Source organism: Vipera berus, assembly GCF_964194415.1.
Source record: "Vipera berus genome assembly, chromosome: 4".
Taxonomy (NCBI): domain Eukaryota; kingdom Metazoa; phylum Chordata; class Lepidosauria; order Squamata; family Viperidae; genus Vipera; species Vipera berus.
Genome location: NC_138206.1, coordinates 78,739,783 through 78,764,820, shown reverse-complemented (window position 1 = coordinate 78,764,820; position 25,038 = coordinate 78,739,783). Strand labels below are relative to the sequence as shown.

Genomic DNA, 25,038 nt, shown 5'->3' with positions numbered 1-25,038 from the left:
GGTAGCCAGCCTCCCTCGCTACCCCCAGGAAGCTCCCGGAGGAGCTCCACGGCCCCCAATCCTCTCCCCGGGGCCTAACTGCCAGGAGGGGTCTAGCCTGGAGCCTCCCAGCTACGTCCTGCAACCCCAGAGGGCCCCCAGTGAACCCCCAGGCCCTCCAGCCTACTTTTCACCACCGCCCAGACGCCCTGCTTGCCAGATGGTCTTTGGGGGGGCCTCCGGATGAGGACCCCCTCCAGCGCCGTCTTCAGCCACCTCCAGGGTCTTCAGGACCAGCGATGGGCTCCTCCAGGCAATCCACGGCATCCATGTGCCATCCCGGCCCTATCCTGCGGTCTTCGCCCCCCGGTGAGTGTTCCAGTGCCGGGGGGGGCTTCAGGAGGAATCTTCGGGGCTTCTGCAGCCTTCAGCCCCTCTTCAGGCCCAAATTCCAGCCTACAGGCCCAGGCCTGGGCCTAGCCCAGAGACAGAAAGAGACACATCTGCTCTCTCCGCCTCCCAGGCTCAAATGAATTCTGAGCATGCTCAGTCGGAGCCATCCAAAAATCAGAGAAAAATACCACCACCTGCCAGCAGAGGGATCCCTCTTCCATTCACCTCAATGGAGAACTCACAGATATATAAAAATGAACATAGAGCTAAGAAAAATTCTCTTTCATCTGTTTCTGCCCTCCCAAATAATTTTGAAAAACTGCAACTTGGGGGGGAGAATTATAGCAGTTGGAGTAGAGATGTGCAGGTATGTCTATTGAAGGATGGGACTCTAGAGATTGTTCTGGATCCCCCACCTCTTCCCTGGGGACCCCAAGAAGAGTGGTATCATAGACAAGCATATACCACTCTACTGAGCTCACTGGATAGCAACTTGTACCACAGCATTCCAGATGGGCTCACAGCTGGTGAGGTTTGGCGGTTATTATACAATTTATTCAACAGCGACACCATCGGTTCGATCACCAGACTCACAACTGAGTTTTACACCACCAGACTGAGGTTTGGGGCTAACATGGCCGAGCACCTGGGAAAATTGAAGGTGCTCAGGGCAGAACTGATGTCCAGAGACAACCTTGTACCTGAGGCGAACATGGTCGCTGTCATTCTGGCTTCCCTGGACAAAAATTGGAGCAGTTTCATTGTTTCACTGGAGGGGACCAGGAAGGAAGCCATGACTCTATCCTACCTCGCAGGGAGGCTCATTGAAGAGGATAGAAGACGAAGAGATGCAGGAGAATATGCCAGAGCCACCACCCAGCGAGCCAGCAGGAGGCACCACAACTCAGAGCAGGTTAATGCTCTACTTAAGTGTTTCATCTGTGGCTCTGAGGGGCATCTCAAGAAGGACTGCCCCCATCACCAACAAGGCCCCAAGCGTGGTCCCAATCAAGGAAGGGGCAAGGGGCAAGGAAGGGGGCGTAGCAGGGGCAAAGGTAGTGCCAAGGGCAAATTTGTGCATACTTGTCCTCTCACCCCCACCACAAAGGCTGATAGCCCCACTGACTTATGGTTACTGGACTCTGGAGCTTCATCTCACATTACCAATATGAAACAAGGGTTTAAAAGGTTAAAGAAAATTAACTTATCTGTCAAGGTGGCCAATGGTGATAAGGCTTTGATTGTTGGGGAGGGCACTGTCTCTGTACCTGGACTAGGAAATATTGAAGGGGTACTGCATGCTCCCTCCATTGCCAACAATCTGTTAAGCATTATCAAATTATGTGACGATGACAAGCTGGAAGTTTTATTTCGCAAAGGGGGAGGTCATGTCACCCGGAACCAGAGGGTCATTGGAAGTATTGCCATCATAAATGGTTTGCCATACTTCTCCCCTGAGAACCCAGCCACAGAGGACAGTCCACCGGGTGCCACCTCAGAAGGGGCCTGCGCATGAAAAGAGAGAAACCCCCCACAGCCAGCCCCAAGGCTGTCTAAGGAGCGCAAGGCCGAAGCGGTTGCACCCAAGCCACCTCAGCCAGCCCCACGGCTTTCCGAGGGAAGTGTGGACAAGAAACCCAAACCTCAGCAGGCACCCAAAGCACCGCTCAAGACAACCAGAGCCAAGAGGGTATTAGTGGGGAAGCCGCTCCACGATAAGTGTGCCCATCTCTTACACCGAAGATTAGGTCATGCGAGCTTCCCTGTGGTTAAAAAGATGGGAGAGTTTGCTGAGGGAGTCCAGCTCAAGGATTGTGAGGTGTTCCTGGACTGTGCCATCTGTAAGAGGGCAAAGAGGAAGGCTGCCCCCATCCCTAAGGTGTCACTGCGTAAGACCTAATACCCGTACCAACTAGTACATGTTGATTTGGTTGGGCCATTCACACCATCACTAGGGAAAAGACAGTATTTTCTCACTGCCATTGACGATTTTTCACGGTACGGCCACGTGTATACCCTCACAGAAAAATCCGAAGCCTTTGATGCCATAAAATCACTGTACAACTTTGTAGAGACCCAGTATAAGACCAAGATCGCACAACTGCAGAGCGACCGCGGGGCTGAGTTCATGTCCTGAAAATTCCAGGACTGGGTAAGGCGTAAGGGCATCTGACATTTTCTTACAGCGCCATTCACTCCTGCTCAGAATGGCGTGGCTGAGAAAAAAAATGGAATCCTGCAAACTATGATGCGTAGTCTGATTGCGGATGCTGGGGTCGCAGAATCATACTGGGCAGAGGCGGTGCACTATGCCAATTACACCTTAAACCGCACCTGGAGCAGTGTTGTGGACCAGACCCCATATTTCCTGGTCCACGGTAGGAAATCAAGTCTGGGACACTTGCGTGTGTTTGGCTCCTACGCTTGAGTGCACATCCCCAAGCAGCTGTGGAAGAAGGGGAGATCTGTCTCCCAGAGACTGAGGTTCTTGGGCTATGCTCCTGGCTCCAAGGCCTACCGTTTCCTGGGAGAAGGGGGCAGGACTGTGATTTCCCAATCTGCCTCCTTCGAAGAGGACTCCACTCAAATGATCTGAGCCCATATGTCAACCGACCCAGCAAGGACACACCGACCACAACATCACCTGAGACGACCACATACCCTGCCACCGACGAATGCGAGGAACAAGACGAAGATGTCATCGTACCTGGTTCAGATGGGGAGGATGAGCCGTCCAGTCCCAAGGGGGAAGACACGCCGTCTTCACCCCCAGCGACGTCTCAAAGACCCATGATGCCCAGCACCTGGGACCGAGGGTCTACACGTCCCAATTATGAAATGCCGGTGGACGTGGAACCCACAGAAGAAAAGGGCAGTGAGTGGCAGAAGGTCAGGAGGTCAAAGCGGTCCAACAAAGGGATCCCGCCAAAGAGAATCGACATTGGGCACATCGCATCTGTCAACAGCGTTGTGGTCACCCCAAAATCCTTCTCTGACATCCAGGAGCTGCCCATCGAAGAACAGGAGAAATGGCAGCTCACGATGGAGCAGGAGATGGCGAGCCTGAAAAAGCTCAAGGTCTTCACCCCCCAGCAACCACCAAAGGAGAGGAAAGTCATTGGCACAAGGTGGGTTTTCAAGGCCAAACCACTTGCCAATGGCCTCTACCTGTATAAGGCCCGTTTGGTAGCTCAGGGGTTCGCCCAGCGCTACATGGAGGACTACGTAGAGACCTACTCCCCAACCGTCCAGGCAGAGAGCGTCAAGGCCGCCCTCATAACTGCAGCCGCTCTGGGGGAGGAAGTCTTCCGATTTGACATCCAGACGGCTTACCTTCACGCCAACTTGGACCGGCAGATCTACGTGAGGGCCCCTCCTGGCTACCAGCAGGAAGGGGGAAACACATGGCTACTCCGAAAAGGGTTATATGGCCTCAAGCAGTTGGGGAAACTATGGTACGACTGCCTTAGAAAAAGTTTAGAATGAGTTGGTTTCAGTGCATCCCATGCAGATGAATGTGTTTTCACTCGCAACTCCAAGGGTACCACAGAACGGGTGTTAGTTTATGTGGACGATCTCCTATATGTAGGGCCTGACAAGGAAGGGTGTGATAAATTTGCCAAGGCCCTGGGGGAAAAGTTTACCCTGAAGTCTTTGGGGCGGGTTGACATGTACTTGGGTGTGCACATCTTGGTCACTAAGGGGGGGTTCGCTCTATCTCAGAAAGAAAAGATTGAGGAGTTATTGGCCTAATGCAAAATGGCAGAATCTAACCCAACGTGTAGCCCGATACAAAGTGACTATTACAATCACACTCACAAGGATGGTCCTGAGTTCACAGATAATGGGCTTTACAGATCTGTGATTGGCTCCTTGCTATATATCAGCAATTGGAGCAGGCCTGACATAGCTTTAGCTGTGAATCTACTGTCCAGGCATGTGGAACACCCAAATGAATTCCACTGGACTGCTGTTAAGAGGGTACTTAGGTACCTCAGGGGCACGACCAATGCTCACCTCGTGCTGGAGCCAGAGAAAGGGAAGACGGCCCAGCTCTCCGCTTACTCGGACGCAGACTGGGCTGGTGACACTAAGAGTAGACGGAGCACCTCTGGTTTCATCATATTGCTAAATGGCTGTCCTATCCATTGGCATGTTAGGCAGCAAAAATTTGTTTCTTGCTCCACGGCCGAGGCGGAATATGCCAGCCTGTCAGACACGGCCAATGATTTGATTTGGTTCGATGCTCTGATAACGAGCATCTGGGCACCTCCTCCTCTGCCCATCCAAATTCAAGAGGATAATACGGCTGCAATTACAATCTCGGGGGCATATGCAGTGGGCTCTAGGTCCCGCCACATAGACATACGCTATAAAAATGTCAGGCAGCTTGCCAAAATGGGGTTTATATATGTTGAGCATTGTAACACAACTGACCAGATAGCTGACCTGTTCACCAAACCTGTTCCCATTGACCGGCACAACCTTCTGTGTAAGCGTTTGTGTTTGGTCTTCTGAACGTGTATATGCATGTCTATGACACCTGCTCGCCCCCTCACATACATTCACTGGTCCCTGTCATTGGCTGGCAAGAAGGGGAATTGTTAGATGTTTTTGTGCCAGCCATGGCAGTTCCCCAAAGAGGTCATCAGATGGGAGCAAAGAGGCATCGTTGCTCCCACTGGTGGGTCAGGGGTCCCCGGCCCCTGCAGCCCCATTGGAGAGAGTTAATTGGTAAGGGAGGGGCTGAGACCCCCCATAAAAACCTCTGCTCAGGGGCTGCACTTCTCTGCTCTCTTTGTTCTCTCTTCTGCTTGCTTACTTGCTGATCCATGAGCTCAATCCAGGCATGGATGCCTCCATGCCAGGGAACTCTTTCTATTTACTTCATCGTTAAATAAAGCTTTGGCTGATTGCATCCCTGCGTGCTGCCTTTTACTTGGAAGCACCTTAACGAACCATCGGCCTCGTGAGGCCATCTCACACTTCTACTAATGGTCAAGCCAAATGCATGGTTTGCACCACAAAAGAGTCACTGAAGCATATAGTGACTGGGGACTGGCACCACAGACTGGCAGATTTTTTGCTTTGCCAACATTCCACGCCATGCACGGCTATAGGGAAAAGCCCAGCAGAGCTGCACTGGGGGAGGCGACTGATCATGAAACTGGACAGGTTGCACCCAGACTGAGTGGCAGCAGAAGCCTCTCATCCAAAACCCCTGAGGGGGCTGCAAGCGGGTGACGGGGTGTGGGCCAGGAACTATGGGCACGGGAATTTGTGGGTGCCAGGAAAAATCACTAAAATGTCAGGCCCTCTCTCTTACGAAGTGGGCCTAGAGGGCAGGCGAGTTGTCCGGTGCCACATCAATCAGCTTAGGAAGCATTGCCCAGAATGGCCACAAAGCGAGGACTTCATCATAAGTCCTCACCAAGGGCTGCAAACTGGCAGCCAGGCCAGTCCATGCAAAGACTCTGAAGACTTAAACAGCCAAAGCAACAGGGAGTTGGCCGTAGAGGAGGGAAGTCTGTAAGTGTAACACGGGTCCCCTGATGGAGAAAGTCAACCTGAGTTATACAGCCACTCTGCTAACTCTGCTGAACAAACTGACTCTGGGGTGGGCCAACCTGGAAAGGCCAGCCAGAGAGCACTGAGCCATTCTGAATCACTTGAACTGAGAGACACTGGTCTACCCAGCCCAGCGGGCAAGCTGGTAGGCCAGGAAGTGCCTCGGTCCCCCAGGCATTCCACAAGGGCTTGCAAACCTCCTGCTTATCTGCAAGATTTTGTCCTGAAATAATAAAGCTATAATGTTGTATGTACCTTTTTGTACTGACTGCTGACCTACAAGATTGTCCTGAACAATGAAGCTGTGATGTTGTAAGTGCCCTATCGTGCTGCTAAGAGGAAACCTGTTTTCACACCAGTGTTAAACCTTTTGTAATTTGTATTGCTGTAATTACTTTCTGTTGTTGCTATAATGTTTGTTCATTCTAGGGGGGAGGGGTGTAATGTATTGGGCTTGTTTTGTTAAACACCACGTGGTAATTGCTGGGAGGCTGTTTGAGCAGGGAAGCTAGCTAATGGCTCCCAGCTCCTCAGACAACCTGTCTCCAGCATTGCTATTGGTTGCCCCTAGGGCGGCAATAGTTTGCTTCAAACCTATTGGCCGCTGCCTAGGGGCCAGGGTATAAATTTCTGCAGCTGCAGCCCTGTTCTCTACTTCAGATTCTGCAAGCAATAAAACATGACCTTTGCTGAACTCACTCGCCTCGTCTTCATTCCTGCGCAACGAACCCAGTACACAACATTGTATTATCATAGATTAACCATATTTTAATCCTTCTTGAGAATGGTTTAACTCTGTTCTGTAGCAGGAGAAGAAAACTCACCTATTAACCAGTCCAGTTCTTCTACCTGTTCTCCATATATACCATGTTTGCTCTTTCCAACAATTTTTTTCACTTGTAAATAGAGGTGTATGGATATGCAGAAATGAAACAAACAGGAGAAATGGCTTGTGTTTCTTGCTTAAACAAATAAAATGATTGTATTTAGTTTCCATTTAACAAATTTCAATACAGGTAGTCCTTGACCTACGACTTACAAGCCCAAAATTTCTGTTGCTATGTGACACAGTTGTTAAGTTAGTTTTGCCCCATTTTAGACCTTTCTTGACACAGTTGTTAAGTGAATCACTGCAGCTGTTAAGTTAGTAACACGATTGTTAAATGAATGTGGTTTCCCCATTAACTTTGCTTGTCGGAAGGTCATAAAAGGGGATTACATGATCCCAGGACATTGCAACCATCATAAATATATGAAATAGTTGCCAAGCATCTGAATTTTGATGACATGACAATGGGAATGCTGCAATGGTTTTAAGTGTGAAAAATAGTCATGTCACTTTTTTCAGTGCTGTTGTAACTTTGAACGGTCACTAAATGAACCATTTTAAGTTGAGGATTACCTCTACTTTTGGTATTTGATATTTCGGTAGATCTATTTATTACCTCTGAATAAATGAAAGTGCTTTATTTAGTAAAATAAAAGTTGTTCTTTCCATTGTTCAGTGATGTTACAGTTGCACATCAAGACACAGTTTCAGTATTTCACAATGCCATAGCTGGAGTACCATGAAGCAAAAAATAAAACAAAACAGGAAATTAAACAAAGCAAGGAAGAGGACCACTTTCCAAGGAGTGGACACCAGCCCAGTAATTTTTCCAATGAGTACTGAAAAAATAATGACTTGAGAATAGAACCATAGTTTAGCTTGAAAGGCTCTATCTAGGTTTGGAGATTTGTTATCCTGACAGTTGTTGAGAAGTATGAAGGGCATGCCATAAACATAATCAAAGCCATGATTCAAAGGATGGTGACAATAATCATTGTTAGTATCACAGTTTATACCTTGGTGCCATTTCCCTGAAAATCAAAATGGAAAGTATTACTTAGTCCAATATGTTCTTTGGGATAACCTCAAAGCACAGTACTCCAAAAATATCCTCCTTCTCCATTTAAATCTAAATTTAAAATGACAGGGACTGTGCTCTTGAAGAAATGATCTCACTGCATTGCTTCTCTATTATCCTTTAACAATAATTTAAACCTACTATGTTACCTTTACATGATTTCCTATAAACAAAGTATATTTGTACTGGAAATTATCAGGGGAAATTTGATGATCTTGTTGTTCCATGATGCAACTGACAGTGAACGTTTTACAGTGTCCACTTCTAAAAGATATACTCACTTTTATGCAGATGACAAGAATATAAAATCAAAACAGACAAAACTTGGAGATATATATTTCTAGAAGTTCTATGATAAATATTATATTTAGGTAATGCTAAATCTGATGAATTTAGATTAAGTTCAAAACATAAACCAGTTACAGGTTTTTAAATTTTTCCCCCCAGAATTATGTTTGCATTTAGTGAAATTTCTTGCAACATATCTCATATTACTATGCCAGCAAAAGAAAACATGTAAATTATCCTTGCAGATTTGTGCATTAAGCAATTTATTTGGATGATATCCATACATATCTATTTTTAACCTCTAATAAAAACTTTTTTGAAATGTATAAGAAACTACCTCTTGGTCTGTCCCTGTCCCTCTTTTTCCTCTCTTTTTGTTGAATCATGACCATGCCTACCTGAATAAGATAAAAGCTATAGAATTTATCCTTATTCCTCACAATGCTCATATCCATACATGTGAAACTTGAAACTGTCTTGCCTCTATGCTTATGGCCAGTTGTTAATGTATTACTCTGCTGCAGGTTGAGGAAACTATATAAATTTTGCCTTGTCCTAATATAGATAATTAAGAGGTTTGGAAAGCTGTTGTTTTTATCTACCTTATGGATTCCCCAGCAGCATCTTGTTGACCTTGGTGGGAACCAGAACTGCTTTTAATCTTATACAGCAGTTTTTTCTATGTTCTTATTTAAATATGGTTATGTACACTCTATCATTTGTAGAGAGTAAGAAAGTTGGCCTTTAGATAAATAATTAATAATTGTTTGCTAGGCAATAGCAATAGCACTTAGAGTTATACACTGCTTCACGTTGCTTTACAACCCTCTCTAAGTGGTTTACAGACTCAGCATATTGCCCCCAACAATCAGGGTCCTCATTTTGCTGACCTCGGAAGGATTGAAGGCTGAGTCAATCTTGAGCTGGTCAGGATCGAACCACTGGCAGTCAGCAGAATTAGTCTGCAATACTGCATTCTAACAACTGTGCCACCACAGCTCTGTTATCATAGTTTTTGTGGCATCAAATACATTTTCCCTTTCCCAGTTGTTTTAAATGTTATGGTAGCCCCATTTTTATTTCCTTTATATCACCTTTTGGTTTATGTGATTTCATTCATACAACTTTATGAAAAAACTCTCTACCTGATCTGATCTGATCTGGTAAAGCTGCTCTGCTTCGGGTACAAAGTAAGGCAGCTGTAATATGCTGAGTAAGTTTCACTCCTTCCTTAGCTAGTTGGTCAATGTTGGGGGTCATACAATAAAAGTATGAAATGTTAATATAAGTAGATAGCTAAAAAGGAGCTAGTCATAGAAAAAGAAATGAAAAATGTATGTAGAGATGCTCTAACTGCTGAAGTGTCCACTAGGTTATTTCTATCTATGTGGGGTTGGTTCACTGATTGCTACTCTAAAAGATCTACATTTCTGCTATCTATGCATCGAATGTATAGCCCTTAGAAAGGAAGAGTCTGTAAGATATAGCATGTATTTAGCCTCTTATGGAGTACAAAGTCTATAGTGGAAGAAGTGCGCTGTCTTTGAAAAATCCTCCATATGGCAGCATCCAGCTGTATCACCATCTATAGCTTTAAAGGGAGAAAAAGAGAAAAATGTAGTGGGAATGGCAGTTGGTTGGAAAAATCCAGAGTATGTTTTTTGGGAAATTAAATAAATTATATCAGCATATCAAGGACAATGGAGGGGGAAAAAACTGCAAAAAAGAAAGGAAAATGATTTTCCACTTTGGTGAGCTCTGTCCTAAATTGCTTTTAGCTCCCACCACTCAAGAAGGTCTTTTGTTAGAGCACATAAAAAGGGCCTGAAACTACTCTGTTTGATTTGTGTACTAAAAATACAGGTTAAAAACAACTCCTGTTTTTCTTACAGTTGTTAAAGACAATGTTTCAAGAGAGATTTAAAGTACTGGGTTACACATCTTTTAAAATCACAGTATCCTTTTTGAGTTCGTGTGATATGTAAACATATTATGGTTTAGTATTTCAGAATCAGGCTGGCTCCATGAGTCAGAGCGTAAAAGGTATAAACTAGCATATTGTAAAAAAATAGGCATCTACTTAAAACCTTTAAATTGGCTGAAATTTAATTTTATAGGAGTATTTCTGAAAATTATTCATAAATTATTCATAAAAATCCTAAGCTCTGAAAGAGGATTAATTATAGCAAAACAAAATATGAGCAACTGCATAAGTTGAGAAGGTTGAAGCCATGTTCCCTGCTGCTCTCTGGATTCCATGATTCCAGGTGCTCTCATGTGCAATTGGAATTGAAATCAAACATATCTAAAGGGTATTCATTTGGGAGATCTGTAGGTTGTGTGTAGACTTTATGCATAACAAAACTTAAGAGTGACAGCTCTGATACACCAAGGCAGGGGTCAGCAACCTGAAACACTGAAAGAGCCACTTGGACCCCCATTTCCCTCACAAAAGAAAAAAATGGGAGCCGCAAAATGTGCGTACGCATGTGCGTGCAGAACAGGGGGCTTGATTGAAGAGTGGAACCTAAGGCAAGACATGCACTGGCCCTGCCCCTATCCAGCTCTGGTTTGGATGGCTCTGCCATCCTGGCTTCTCCTCCCCTCAGAAAAGACTGCTGTCCCCCCGCCCCGTACTCTCCCTCTCTGGGACTTTCTTCTTTCTACCTTTTGGCACAAAGGTTCAAAGGGAGCAGAGGAGGAGGCTGATGGGGAGAAGGAGCTGCTGCGGCAAATCTTCTGAGGCGGCAGCAGACGGCCGTTTGGCTCACCTATCTCAGCCTGCTGCAGTAGGCCAGAGTTGAGGCTTATGGCTTGCTCTGGGAGGGATACTCTGTTCCTCCTCTTTGGCAGAAGGATGGAGGAAAACCCAGCCAGAATCCACAGACCCAGAACCAGTGGACAGAAAGGGGAAAGATGGAGAGGAGTTTGCAATCTAAACCAACTGGTTTCTGGAAGGGGTGCTTGGAAAAGAGAGGATGAGAAGCAGAAAGTGGGAGAAAGGACAGGAGGGTGAGGAAGCAGCAGTTGTGCTTCATGGGAGGTGGGAGCAGGTGGCCTCTCCTTCAAGCTTTGCCAAGTGACTCTGGGAGTGAAGTGAGGTCCGAGTCCCCGGAATGTCAACTTTGCAAAAGAGGGAGGCAGTAGTGGGATTAAAATAAAATGGGGGGGGGAAGTTGAGGAAACCCAGCAGACGCCTACATCACGGGGTGAGCAAGAAAGGCAAGATCGGGGAGAGGAAAAAAGCTTTCGGGGCTTGCCCAGCAGGCAGCTGCTCCCCGCTCTCAGAAATTGCCATGGCAGGAGTCAAAAGAAGTGGGGGAGCACCTCTCTCCCCAGTCTGCCAAGCAAATGAAAGAAAAGTCAAATGTAGCAGCTGGCAGGCAGGGACTGTGAGGAACAGCCGGGATTGGAGGAGCAGAAGTCAACACTGCTGAAGAGGAGGAAGGAAAGGAAAAGTGGGTGTCTTTAAATAGTCATGCCCTTTCCCCTTTTTCCTATTTTTTGCAACAACCGGTTGCAAACATCCACATGTGTATGCACGTCAGGTTTGGAAGCCTCTGTTTAAGTCTGTGCATGTGCACAGACATAGGCTGACTCCTCCTCATCTCCTGCGTTTTCTGGATCTCCTGTGAAGACGTTTTTGGGTCTCTCTGCCTCTCTCTCTGCCACTCAAACCATCCTGCAGCTCAATCCTTGAAGCGGTTTCAATTGGCCCCTTCATTGCCAAGTGTCCCCATGGAAGTCAGTGGAGGTCCGCAACAACTCGAAAGGCCAGCCACTGTGTTGTGATTCAGGGTCAGCCTGTGGGTTTGGCAGTTGGGTCGGACGACGACTCAGAGGAGGAGGGGGGTGTTGAAGATCTTGCTGATGATAGCCCTCAGGCAGGCCCCTCCCACTTGGTCACCATGGAGACCCAGCTGTGTGAGCCTGACAGTGTGGATGAAGATGACCCACAGCTGGCCCTGTTCAAGGACGCCCAACGCAGGAGGCAGTCAAGTAGGAGCAAACAGAGGAAGGCTGTGGGGCTTCTCGGAAGGAGGCAAAGAGAGGCCACGCCCTGAACTCTTTATAAAGGGAATGTTTGGGGAGGGCTGGTTTGCTGAAAGCAACCGCTCAGATAGTGTTTCAAAGCTCCTGTATCTTGGTACGTGTCTTGTTTGTTTTTGTAATAAATTTGGCAGACGTATTCCAGCCTCTTGCCGTTTATAAAGGGGTTGCCTTTTCTGAAAGGCCGGTAGCAGGCTGGTACAGAACAGTTTGCTTTCAGCCTCCCACCCCTTACTAATATTATGGAGCAGCTACGTGCTGAGAATGCCCAGCTCACCCAGCAACTCACTTTGCTGGCAGCTCAGGTGGCTCAACTGCAAGCTCAGGTTCATGCTGCACCCCCACCATCACCCCCACCCAGGAGAAAATGCCAAGTTGCAATGCCGGATATGCAGCTCGTTGGGGCACGCCTCTGCTGGCTCAACCTAGCCCATTGTTGGACAACTTTGTGGGGTTTTGTGATCATATGCGTCTGATGTATGAGGACCCTATTAAGACGCAGACTGCTACTCGACGTCTGAAAGCTCTGAGGCAGGGTCAACGCCCCCTACCTCAGCGATTTCCGGCTGCTTAGCCAGGATTCCGCCTGGAATGAGGCTGCGCTCGTGGATGCCTTCCAGGATGGATTGTCGGAGGAGCTGTTGGATGAGCTGGCCCGTGTGGATATTCCCTCAGACCTGAATGGGCTGATCCATCTCTGCCTGCGGATCGATGCTCGGTTGCAGCAGCGAAGGAGTCGCCGTGCCACCCCACAGACCCCTGCCACCCCTGTTGTGCGTGAGCCCCCAGTTCAAAGGGAGGAGCCAATGTAGCTGGGTGCCGCCAGGTCTCGTCTATCGGTGACTGAAATGAACAGACGACGATCGGGGGGGTTGTGTTTTTACTGTGGGGACCCTGGACATTTGGCTGCTTTTTGCCCAAAGAAGTGACAGCGGGCATCAGTGACCGAGCCTGCCCCGAGAAAGTCCCCTACTCTTCTGTCGGGAAACGCCCCGAGCCCGATCTAGATGGTGTGATAGATCGGGCGTCCCACAACAACACTGAGCGACGTCTTTCCGATGCTGCCTGTGGACCTCCAAGGCATCTGATATTGGAGGCAAGTCTGATCCTTCCTGGCAAGCCAGAGGGGATTCCAGTCCATGCCTTAATTGACTCGGGCCACCACAAATTTTATGGACTCAGCATTTGTGGCCAAATGGGCTGTTCCCCAGTGCCCGGTGGATCCGCCCATGTTAGTGGAGACTATCGATGGCCGAGTGCTCCTGTCTGGGCCTATTACGGCTGCCACGCAACCATTATGTATGGCCATCAGTTCCCATGTGGAGGCCATCCAGTTCTATATCACCTCAGACCTGCACTTCCCCATGGTCTTGGGACTGGCATGGCTCCGGGCGCATGACCCACAGATTTATTGGTCACAGAACTTGGTCACCTTCCCAAGCTTGCAGTGCGTAGACCACTCCCGCCATATCTGTGCCGGCCAGGTGGAGGGTTTCCCAGGGGTTTCCTTGCCTCCCGAACTGTCCGACTTTGCTGATGTGTTCAGCGAGACAGAGGCAGATCAATTACCCCCGCACAGGCCCTATGACTGCCCCATTGATTTAGTCCCTAATGCGTCTCTCCCAGTGGGGCGTTTGTACTCCATGTCGGACCCCGAGTTGGCTGCATTGCGGGACTTTCTGGAGAAGAATTTGGCTCGCGGTTTCATCCGGCCCTCGTCCTCGCCAGTGTCTGCACCCGTGCTCTTCGTCAAAAAGAAGTCGGGCGAATTACGGCTTTGCTGCGATTACAGAAAACTCAACGCCATCACGGTGCGCAACCGTTACCCGCTGCCCCTCATCCCCGAACTCTTGGACCGACTCTGGGAGGCTAAGATCTTCACGAAACTGGACCTGCGTGGAGCTTACAACCTCGTCAGGGTTCGGCCGGGTGATGAGTGGAAGATGGCGTTTGGTACTCGCTATGGACATTTTGAGTACACGGTGATGCCGTTTGGCCTGACCAACGCCCCCGCTGTGTTTCAGCATTTCATGAATGACATTTTCCGGGATTTGTTGGATCAGTTTGTCGTGATCTACTTGGATGACATCCTGATCTACTCCCCGTTGCGTGAGGTGCACCATCAGTATCTCCATCAGGTCCTGCAGCGACTCCGAGAACATCGGCTTTTTGCCAAGTTGGAGAAGTGCCAGTTCTACCGGGTGACCATCGATTTCCTGGGTCACTGCATTTCTCCTGAGGGCATCGCCATGGAGCCGAGTAAAGTTGAGTCTTTGCAGAGTTGGCAACCCCCGCGTCGCGTGAAGGATGTTCAGCGACTTCTTGGGTTCGCCAACTATTACCGAACTTTCATCCCTGGGTTTGCTGCCTTGACAGCCCCCCTCACCCGGCTCCTGCAGAAGAAGACTCGGTTCCAGTGGAACGCTCCAGAACAACAGGCTTTCCAGACTTTGAAGGAAGCCTTCATGAAGGAGCCCATCTTGAAGCATCCTGACCCGCAACGGCCGTTTGTCGTGGAGGCGGACGCCTCCGACATTGCCATTGGGGCGGTGTTACTCCAGGCAACGATGCCCAGCGGTACCCTCTTCCCTTGCGCGTACCATTCACGAAAACTGAACCCTTCGGAGCACAATTATACAATCTGGGAGGAGCTGCTGGCCATCAAAGCGGCGTTCGAGGCCTGGAGGCATCATCTGGAGGGAGCGCGGCATCAAATCGAGGTCCGGACGGACCATAAGAATCTGGAAAGCCTGCAGACCGCTCGGAATTTGAACCAACGCCAGATCCGGTGGTCTCTTTTCTTTGCGAGGTTTGACTTCCGGGTTCGGTACATACCTAGCGGGCACAATCAAAGAGCGGATGCTCTGTCCAGGAAGCCCGAATATTCCCGAGTGGAAGACAAGCTTCTGCCCAGGACAGTGATCCCCGTCGAGTCTTTTGCTGCGGTGTGGGAGCCGGTTGATATACGGGCTCAGATCTGGGAGGCACAGCAGCAGGAGGTGTGGGTGGCTCAGCGGAAGGAGGAGGTGGGGCCAGATACTCCTTGGACGGTCACGGATGGACTCTTGTATTATCGTGACCGGCTCTACGTTCCGGGAGGGCCACTCAGGGGACTCATCCTCAGCCAGTGTCACGATAACCCGGCAGCGGGGCATTTTGGCCTGTTCAAGACCCTGAACCTGGTCTCCCGTACCTTCTGGTGGCCCCGAGTCCGACACGACGTCCAGTCCTATGTTACCTCCTGCATCCCATGCAGGCAGGCCAAGTCAGCGACAGGGGCCCCGCCTGGATTACTGCAGCCTTTGCCAACACCCAAAAGACCCTGGGGGGCTATGTCCATGGACTTTCTGACGGATTTACCCCCATCCTCTGGTTTTACGACAGTGTATGTGGTGGTGGACATGCTGACCAAGATGGCGCACTTCATACCCTGTCGCGGCTTACCGTCAGCCCTCGCCACTAGTCGTATGTTCATTCAGCAGGTGTTTCGGCTGCACGGCCTCCCTGATAGAGTCGTCTCTGTTAGGGGGGCCCAGTTTACAGCCCACTTCTGGCAGGAGTTGATGCATGCGTTGGATATCATTCCACTGTGTACAGTCTGGCGGGGCGGATCTCCACCCGCAAGTCTTCCTGCGCATGCCCACGATGGCGGAGGTGCTGGGCTGAGCTCCATGGAGCGTTTCCAGTTTTGGCGTCCTTACCGGTCCTTTGGAGTTCCTCCGAGCCCGCGGAGATGTTTTTCCTCTTTGTCGTGGCTCGGAGAGTTGATTGAACCGAGAGAGAAGGAGAGTCGGCATGCAGTTGGAGTTGTAGCCCTCCATTTTCCAACTAAGCTTCGGTGTCTTCATCTCGGAGGCCCTGGTGGAGCTGGGAGGAGCCGCGGCTTGGAGGGCTCCGAATGGTGGATCCTCGGGGCCGATAGAGCCGCGGCCTAGAGTGGCCTCCGATTTTCCTGTTTGCTTAGTAATGGAGGTTGACTCGGCCTCAGAATAGAATGGTGGAGTGATCGACTGCGAGCGGAATGGGGAGCGTTTTGTGTGGCTGGCTGGGCGACGGGCTTTTTGCCTCCGGCTTTCAGCCCCCTGCATCGGGGTCCATCGATCTGCTATCCTGCGTCTCCTGCTCTCCCCGCTTTGCGTTTCCCGCCTTGAGATGAACTCTGCTCTCCAACTTAACTATGGTTACCCTCAGGTTATTCCTGATAACTGCTGCTCTTCTTTTTCTCTCTCTATGGTCCCCACTGAAGCAAGAAGGTCTTGGACGAGCCTCTGTGAGAGGGCGGCTCGTATATGTTATCATCAATACCAACCAATTACCATCTGCTGCCTCCCTAGAGGTGAGAGATCTAGGGAGGTATGCCCTTTTGAGTTGGCAATTGTCCATCCCATCGTAGATCTGGGCCCTTCTTGAGAGGGAGGTGCCTGTTCTATCCTGGAGTCATCTGACTGGTACCCAGCTCAGTGGCAGGGAGCTGGTGAATTGGACACTTTTGACTTTCAGCTTTCCAACTTTTGACTGATGGACTGCCTGACTGGACTCCCCCGGACTAATGGTTTTATCTTACTCCAGCACAGCTTTATTGGCACTCAGGGGTGCCCCCCTCTCCTGGGTGCGACCCGCCTGCTTTTCCATCGTGCCTCTTGATGACGGACCCAATTATTGGGACCCCGAGAGATGGCTGGGCAGGGACAGGAGCCTCTCTTCCAAATTTAATAAGAGGCCCCTGGTGTGTTTTTTAGCTAAATGTTTTGAGGGGTTAGGGAGGGGGGTGGGCTTATCGGCTTGGTTGGAAACTAGGGGGGTTCCACCAACCGTTTCTCAGACCAGGTCAGGGACTGATCACGCCGTGGTGGGGGCCGGGCTGGGGGTTTATGGGGCCCCGGGGCAGGGTGTGGGATTATCTATTCCCACGGCGGTTGGGAATGGCCGCAGGTGTAGGAACAGAGGGCCACATCAATACCCGGGGGTGCGTCCCCGCTGTCTTCAAGCGGTGATGCGCTCCGACCCTCTGATTTCAGCACATGGTACCGGGAGCGAGGATGAGCAGCCACCTGAGCTCAGGCTCGTGTATTTCAATGCCAGGTCTGTAATGAATAAAGCACCTCTCATTCGCGATCTGATTGAGGAGGAGCATGCAGACCTGGCTTGCATTACGGAGACCTGGTTGGGCCCAGAGGGCGGGGTCCCCCTGGTTGATCTTAGCCCATCAGGTTTCCGGGTGCTGCACCAGCCTAGGGCTCAAGGTAGGGGCGGTGGAGTGGCAGTTGCTGTGAGGGAGACCTTATGTCCGCGGGAGGCCACCATAGTCCAGATAGCCGGGTGTGAGTCCCTCCTCCTGAGATGTGGTCCCAGAGCTCAGTTGGGCTTGCTGTTGGTGTATATTTCACCTAGACACATGGCAGCAGCCCTGCCTGAGCTTCTCGATATCCTCTCAGGGTTGGTGGTTGAGTTCCCCAAACTTATAGTTTTGGGTGACTTCAACCTACCATCCCTGGGGGGATCATCTGAGTTAGCTCGGGAGTTCAAGGCTTCCATGACGGCCATGGACCTGAAGCAGGTTATTCTGGGCCCAACTCACGGAGGGGGTCACACGCTCGATCTGGTTTTTCTATCTGGACGGTGGTTAGATGATCTTGGGGGGGTTTCCCCAATTAATTCACCCCTGTCATGGACCGATCATCATCTCCTGCGGATGGTCTTCCGTTTTGCCACTCCCTGTCGTGGGGTTGCTGAGCCAACAAGATGGTTCCGCCCTAGGCGCCTTATGGACCCTGAGCGGTTCCAAACGGCGCTTGGGCCCCCACCTGCCTCCTTTGCTCACAGCTCGGTCGATGCCCTGGTGGAAGCCTGGGAAAGGGCAGCCACAGAGGCACTCGACCAAGTTGTACCCATGCGGCCCTTGACCCGACGCAGATCCCAACGGGCCCCATGGTTCTCCATGGAGCTCCGCGAGATGAAGCGTCGGAGACGGGGCCTAGAGAGCTGTTGGAGGTCCAGCCGATCCGAATCCGACCGGTTACGACTAAGGTCGTTTACGAGAACTTATCTCGCAGCATTGAGGGTGGCTAGGTCTAACCACTTTGCCACCCTCATTGCGTCCACAGAGAATCGCCCGGCCGCCCTGTTTAGGGTGACTCGCTCTCTCCTTAATCAGGAGGTGAGGGAGGAACCCTTGCAGGGTCGAGCCGAGGAGTTTAGTCGATTTCTGTCGGACAAAATCGCTCGGATCCGGACCGGCTTGGACTCCGACTGGGCAGAGTCTGACGAAGAGGATACGGGCGGTCTTGTCGATTTAATCTGGGAAGAGTTCGATCCTGTGACCCCTGAAGAAGTGGACAAGATCATGGGGAAGCTGAGCTCCACCACGTGTTTGTTGGACCCGTGCCCCTCCTGGCTGACTTATGCAGCCCGGGATGGGACACGAGGCTGGCTCCAGGCAGTGATTACTGCTTCTTTGAGTCAGGGTAGTTTTCCCGCCGCCTTGAAGGAGGTGGTGGTGAGACCCCTCCTCAAGAAGCCTGCCTTGGACCCAGCAATTTTAAACAAATATCGTCCGGTCTCCAACCTTCGCTTTTTGGCGAAGGTTGTTGAGAGCGTGGTGGCGCATCAGCTCCCTTTGTTCTTGGAGGAAGCTGATTACCTAGACCCGTACCAATCGGGTTTCAGGCCCGGGTACAGCACGGAGACGGCATTGGTCGCGCTGGTAAATGATCTCTGGCGGGCTCGGGACAGGGGTTGTTCCTCTGTCCTAGTCCTTTTAGACCTCTCAGCGGCTTTTGATACCATCGACCATGGTATCCTGCTGCGACGTCTCAGGGGGTTAGGAGTGGGAGGCACGGTTCTCCAGTGGTTCTCCTTTTACCTCCTGGGACGTTCGCAGTCAGTGTTAGCAGGGGGGCAGAGATCGACCCTGAGACCTCTCATTTGTGGAGTTCCTCAGGGATCGGTTCTCTCGCCTCTCCTGTTCAACATCTATATGAAGCCGCTGGGTGAGATCATTCGTGGTTTTGGAGTTGGGTATCACCAATATGCTGATGATACCCAACTTTTTATTTCTACCCCAAACCACCCCAGCGATGCCCTCGACGTGATGTCCCGTTGCCTGGAGGCGGTCCGGGTCTGGATGGGGAGGAACAGGCTTCGACTCAACCCTGACAAGACTGAGTGGCTGTTCGTGCCGGCATCCCGTGAAATTCCGATTATCCCATCATTGGCCATGGGGGGTGAGCTATTACCCCCCGTAGATAGGGCCCGCAACTTGGGGGTCCTTCTAGATTCACAGCTCTCTTTGGAAGAGCATATTGGAGCTGTGACTAGGGGGGCCTTTGCCCAGGTTCGCCTGGTGCGCCAGTTGCAGCCCTATCTAGACCGGAATGCCTTGCGCACAGTCACTCATGCGCTCGTGACCTCTCGTCTAGACTACTGTAATGCTCTCTACATGGGGCTGCCCTTGAGGTCCACCCGTAGACTCCAGCTGGTACAGAATGCAGCCACGCGAGTCGTCTTGGGAGTTTCCCGATACTCCCATGTTACACCTCTGCTCCGCGAGCTGCATTGGCTACCGGTTGCTCTCCGGGTGAGGTTCAAGGTGTTAGTTATGACGTACAAAGCCCTTCATGGCATGGGTCCGGATTACCTACGGCAACACCTGCGACCGGCGTCAACGTCCCTCCATCCAGTGCGCTCCCACAGAGAGGGCCTCCTCAGGGTGCCGCCGATCAAAGAATGCCGATTGGTGACCCCCAGGGGGAGAGCGTTCTCTGTGGGCGCGCCAGACCTTTGGAACAGCTTACCGGTTGAGCTCCGGACGGCCCCCGACCTTCGCTCCTTCCGGCGCGATCTTAAAACATTCTTTTTCGAACAAGCTGGCCTGGTCTGACGGGATGGGGTTGGGTTTTTAAAATTAGTTTTTAACTTAATATGTATTGATTTTATGGGCATGATGTTTAATTGGTTTTTAATGGTTTTTTAATTTTTGTATCTGATTTTTATTGTGTATTGCCCTGTTCACCGCCCTGAGTCCTTCGGGAGAAGGGCGGTATAGAAATCAAATTATTAAATTATTATTAAATTAAATCAAGATTTGCCTCTCGTCCGCGCATCATCCTCAAACTGACGGGGGAACCGAGAAGGTCATCGGTATCCTGGAACAATATCTGCGCTGCTATGTCAATCTGCAGCAAAACAATTGGGTGGACTATCTGGCCATAGCTGAGTTTGCTTTTAACAATTCGCAGCACACCTCCACACAGATGACACCGTTCTTGGCTAATGTGGGTTATCACCCCCGGTTTTTCCCCCTTTCTCCTGTGGACTCACCGGAGCCGGCAGCGAACGACTTCATGGCAGAGTTACAGGCGATCCATCGATTGGTGCGACGTCAGTTAGAGAAGGCCAAGGCCGATTACAAAAGGTTTGCTGATCGGTCATGACGGGAAACGCCTCCACTATCGGTGGGGGATCAGGTCTGGTTGTCCACCAGGAACCTACCGTCAACACGGCCGGTGAGAAAGTTAGATCACCGATATTTAGGACCGTTCCCAGTCGAGGCTGTCATCAATCCAGTCACCTATCGCTTAACTCTGCCACGTTCCCTGCGCGTGCACCCAGTCTTTCATCGGTCTCTGTTGGTCCCCGAGCAACCGGCTTGTCCACTCCGCCAAGCGGAACCTCCCCCATCAGGACCTCGTGATGGAGGCAGCACCCCTGAGTACGAGGTCGCCAGCATCAGGGATTCCCGTTGGCTGAAAGGTCGTTTCCAGTACCTGATTGAATGGAAAGGTTACGGACCAGAGGACTTCACCTGGGAAGACGCGACCGCCGTTCATGCCCCTGCGTTGGTGACTGCTTTTCATGAACAATTCCCATCCCGACCGCATCCGGATCGGCAGGCCCGGGGGAAGGGCCCTGCGGTGCGGGATAGTGTTGTGATTCAGGGTCAGCCTGTGGGTTCGGCAGTTGGGTCGGATGACGACTCAGAGGAGGAGGGGGGTGTTGAAGATCTTGCTGATGATAGCCCTCAGGCAGGCCCTCCCACTTGGTCACCATGGAGACCCAGCTGTGTGAGCCTAACAGTGTGGATGAAGATGACCCACAGCTGGCCCTGTTCAAGGACGCCCGACGCAGGAGGCAGTCAAGTAGGAGCAAACAGAGGAAGGCTGTGGGGCTTCTCGGAAGGAGGCAAAGAGAGGCCACGCCCTGAACTCTTTATAAAGGGAATGTTTGGGGAGGGCTGGTTTGCTGAAAGCAACCGCTCAGATAGTGTTTCAAAGCTCCTGTATCTTGGTACGTGTCTTGTTTGTTTTTGAAATAAATTTGGCAGACGTATTCCAGCCTCTTGCCGTTTATAAAGGGGTTGCCTTTTCTGCAAGTCCGGTAGCAGGCTGGTACAGAACACACTGCTCCTCCCATGTCCACTGGTTTACCAGTGAGCCACTCCCACCTCCTTCCTGTCTCCTGTCCTTGCTGCATATCCTGTGGAGATGCATTTGCATCTCTCTGTGTCTCTCTTTGCCACTCAAAGCCATCCTGCAGCTCCATCCTTGAAGTGGTGTCAATTGGCTGCTTCATTGCCAAACATCCCCATGGAAGTCAGTGGAGGTCCACAGCGACTCAAAAGGCCAGCCACAGTGCCTCCAAGTCCATTGGTTTTACCGGTGAGCCACCGCCTCCTCCTCCTCCTTGGCTTTGGCATCAACACAGACCACTGAGCAGAAGGATTGGCTAATCAGAGTGCAGGTCTCTCCTGGCCAAAGTAGCTATGGTTGGAATGGGACCTTGCCTGATCTTTTGTCCAAACTCAGCCAGGTGGGTCCTCTGGCCTTTTGAGTCACCGCAAACCTCCATTGACTTCCATGGGGATTCTTGGCAATGAAGGGGCCGATTGAAACCACTTCAAGGATTGAGCTGCAGGATGGCTTTGAGTGGCAGAGAGAGACAGAGAGACACAAACGCGTCTCCACTGGAAATGCAGCAAGGGCATGAGATGAGGAGGAGGCAGTGGCTCGCTGGTAAACCAATGGACTGGGAGGCGCTGCAGCTTTCTGGGACACTTTCTCTGCCACAGTGCCCCAGTTCGCCAGAAGTTCAGTCTCAGTGCTGTTTTGCAAGCGGCAGAAGAGTGAAGCCCAGTATATGTAGCTTCTCTTTGCTTGATAGTCACTTCTCTGTGTCACTCACTTGTTCTGTAAGTCACACAAACACTAAAAAATCACTTGGTAATGCACAGAAGCAGCAGGCCCACATGGGCAGTACCTGGCCCCATGTGCTCTTTTGGCTTTCCTGGAGTCGCATGCCTTGCGCTTACCGAGCCTTCCTCCCTCTACCCTACCACAAAGCTAGACAATAGAAGAGGACCAAGGATGAGTGCAAGTGCCTCTCTCTCTCTCTCTCTTTCTCTCTCTCTCTCTCACACACACACACACAGACACTCACACACACACACACACAGAAAGAGAGAGAGAGAGAGAGAGAGAGAGAGAGAGAGAGAGAGAGAGAGAGAGAGAGAGAGAGAGAGAGAGAGAGAAGGGTGAAAGAAGGAGGCAGCACTCACCTTTACAGCAGTCCTCCTGTTTCTTCCTCCGCTGCAGCCACGTGCAGTCCGAAGAAGAAAAGTGGTTTGTGGGCAGTCCCACAAACCAAAGAACTTCAACCAATCAATTCAAACTTAGGAAGGTTTTTTTCCGTGAGAAGTTTGAATAGATTGGTTGAACTTTTTTATTTTATTTTATTTTATTTTATTTTTTGGACTGCACATGTTGGAGGAGGACTGGGAGGCACAGGAGACAGCTGAAAGAGCTGCATGCGGCTCTGGAGCCACAGGTTACCGACCCGTGCACCAAGGCAATATGCAGCAGATTAAATAATCATACATGAAGCTATTTAAGCCTAATGCTTAACGATAGTCACAAATAAGACTTAATGCAGTAGATTAAATAAATTAAGTAAATCAAATAAAGTTTAGTGAAACATCTGGATAGATTCACTAAAGTTGTATGCATGTGTTTACTTATTTGTCAAATTTATATGGCCACTGTACTCACAGGAGAGTTTAAAATGAAGCACACTGCCAACTGCTTAACCAGCTTTAAAGCAATATAAAAGTAATCTTAGGATACTTTACTTGACATTAGTGTTATCATAACAGCCTATATGTCCAATTCCAAGATCATCAGCCAACATTAGAATGATATTTGGCTTAGAATCAAGAACTGCATCCATTCTACAGGTATGAAGCAATATAAGAAAAACCAACAGAGTCACCAAGTAGATTCTGAAATCAAAATTAAGGAAAGCAAATAATATTTGTAAAAAGATGTCAAGTAGACACATACAAACACCCTAGAGAGTAGGTTACATGAGAATTTAGGTTTTGGCAAACCAAAATTTATTTTAGTTGATTAGTACAATTAGTTGATATCTGCAGTTAGTTTCAAGATTCAACAACAGATACAAATATGGATGCTACCATTTGCAAGTAAGACTTTGTTAAAAAACCATATAACTCTTTGAAATATTTTCAATATACAGTAAGATGCCCATATATAGAATCAAATGAATTTTGTAATACTTTACAACTGTCTTTTAGCAACATGAATGCCTGTTAAACAAGCAAGATGCATGTACTTGTTCAATTTAACTATTTTTTTCTCCCTAATCTTTACTTATTTGGTTACATTGATAGCAATAGCAATAGCAATAGTGATCTATTAGGTTATGAAATAGAAAGCATTATGAGATAAAACTAGAATATGTTTATCTATTTACTAGGCTTATTTTTGATATTATAATTTGTGTAAAGAAACAATGGAAATTTGTGTTATGGATGATATGGATGTTAAAGGTTAAATTTGAATACTTTAACTAAAAATTAAGAATTAGATAGAATTCAAAACAGAATATGGATATGCATAAGTAAAAATAGATTGACAAATTTAGGTTATTGTATTAGTAAGCTGTGATGTATCGGGATGAGAAACAGAAATGTTTATGAAGTAAAACTAGAAGTTACCTATATAGGTATTAGGTTTATATTAGATGTTATAAATTTTGTGTAGTGAAATAAGGACATTTGGGTTATGCATGCTATTATGAATGTTAGAGGCTACATTTGAATACTATAATCAAAATTAAAAATTAGGAAAAACTTTAAAACAGGATATGGATATGTATAACTAAAAATAGACTGATAATTGTTTTAACTGAGCTTGTTAGAAACTTTCTAGTTTAAGCATGTTATATTAAATGTTAAGGGAAATAGAGAAGGATGTTCTGATAATGTAACATGAGATAGGTACTAAAAACTCTGTTATTGAACCTTTGATTATCCATTCACCATAATGCTTTCTAAATATTTTGATGTTAAATTGGAAAACTAATAAAACTTGTTTTAAAAAAAGCCATATGCTATGCATATATTGGAGGTGGTGACCCTTTGAGAGCTGTATGCAACGAAATTTCATTTTGATGTATGCCGATTGGTGTACATTCAAAGTGACAATAAAGTTATCATCATCATTTAGTCTGACTGAGGTAATGAGGTAATACCTGCATTACAAGGATTGACATGAATTTCAGATTTCTGTTGGCAGTAAAGACTGTCAGAGTAGGCTGAAGAACCACACTAGATTGGGAGGTTAACAAAGTAATCTTAATTATATAGGTGTAGATATGTGATGACTTCTGTAATTCTCAGTATACTTTCTGTTCACAGAAAGGTGCTTGATTAAAACTGTTATAGAATCACTTCTGTCTTGATGGTTTCCCTCCTGTGTGTGTTTTAAGTTAGTGGTGCCTATATATAGAAAGATTTGAGAACCACCACCTGTGAGTAGATATTTGCATACTTACTACT

The 25,038-nt window shown here is 48.9% G+C and overlaps 1 pseudogene across 1 annotated transcript; it reads right to left on the bottom strand.

The window, feature by feature from the left end:
- Positions 1-435: 435 nt before the first annotated feature.
- Positions 436-25,028, bottom strand: LOC308667240 (arylsulfatase D-like; annotated as a pseudogene). The gene is made up of 6 exons: positions 25,009-25,028; positions 23,308-23,457; positions 9,281-9,393; positions 7,386-7,800; positions 6,765-6,902; positions 436-455 (listed from the first exon to the last, which is right to left on the bottom strand). The product of its transcript is annotated as an arylsulfatase D-like (transcript).
- Positions 25,029-25,038: the final 10 nt, after the last annotated feature.